Raw genomic sequence first — 1,343 nt, 5'->3', positions numbered from 1 at the left:
GTCAGGCAGGACTTGCCCTTGGTGAAGCCATGCTGGCTGTCTCGAATCACCTCCCTGTCCTCCATGTGCCTTAGCATAGCTTCCAGGAGGATCTGTTCCATGATGTTCCCAGGCACAGACGTGAGACTGACTGGCCTGTAGTTCCCCGGGTCTTCCTTTTTTCCCTTTTTAAAAATGGGGGTGATGTTTCCCCTTTTCCAGTCAGGGGGAACTTCACCGGACTGCCATGACTTCTCAAATATGATGGATAGTGGTTTAGCAACTTCATCCACCAGTTCCTTCAGGACCCGTGGATGGATCTCCTCAGGTCCCATGGACTTGTGCACCTTCAGGAGATGAGGATACAGAAGAGATGGAGCCAGACTTTTCCTGGAGGCGTACAGCAACAGGATGAAAGGCAACAGACACTAATTGGAACATGCTAAATTCTTACTAAATATAAAGGATTTTGTTCGTTTCTTTATTTTTTTTCCATGAGACTGGCCACATGCTTGAATAGGTCCACAGACTTTGTGAGACTTGATGACTTCCAGAAGTCCCTTCCAACCTAAATTATTCTACGATTCTATGTTTTAATGATTCTATACTCCAATACCCATCTTTATTGCTGTTGTTGGTGCAGGGATAAATAATGGAATCAAAGAACATCACCACCACTGTGACAGAATTTGTCCTGTTGGGCCTGACACAGCCTCGCAAGCTGCACTACTGTCTCTATGTGAGCTTTTTTCTCATCTATGTGATAACCTAGCTGGTGAACTTCACCATCACTGCAACTGTAGCTGCTGATCTCCAGCTCCACACACTCATGTACTTCATCCTGGCCAACTTGGCTTTCCTTGATGTCAGTGATTCTTCAGTCAATACTTCCCAACTGCTGTCAGGCCTCCTCACCCAACATACAATGATCTCATTCAATGAGTGTTTCCTCCAGATGTTCTTCCATTTCATTGCTGGTACAATGGCTTTTTTCCTTATAGGGATGACGACTGATTGGTATGTGACCATCTATGAGCCACTGCGTTACTTGTCTATCACGAACTGGAACGTATGTGCAGGATTGGGAAGATATCCCAGGTTCCCTGTGCATCCCATGGAGACCTTCCCTGGCCCATGTGCAATGCTCCAGCTCATTTGTGGCTCCTCAAGGGGCAGTGATAATTTGAGAAGCTTCACTGGAAACATGGGCATTTCTAGCTCTAGGAGAATGAAGGTTAACAAGAGAAGGGAGTGGGAGACACCTTTTCCCCCCATCACTCACATCATCTTCAAAAAAAAAAAAAAAAAAAAAAAGTTGGGGGGGGGTGTTGTTTTGCCCGGGGGGAGGAAGGGGCGGCGGGGGG

The 1,343-nt window shown here is 46.5% G+C and overlaps 1 pseudogene; it reads left to right on the top strand.

Moving 5' to 3' along the window:
* Positions 1–631: 631 nt before the first annotated feature.
* The window catches only part of LOC103893951, a 2,048-nt pseudogene continuing 1,336 nt past the window's right edge, over positions 632–1,343 (top strand).

Source organism: Aptenodytes forsteri, unplaced genomic scaffold (assembly GCF_000699145.1).
Source record: "Aptenodytes forsteri isolate BGI_AS27 unplaced genomic scaffold, ASM69914v1 Scaffold431, whole genome shotgun sequence".
Taxonomy (NCBI): Eukaryota; Metazoa; Chordata; class Aves; order Sphenisciformes; family Spheniscidae; genus Aptenodytes; species Aptenodytes forsteri.
This window is presented reverse-complemented; position numbering and strand designations above follow the sequence as displayed.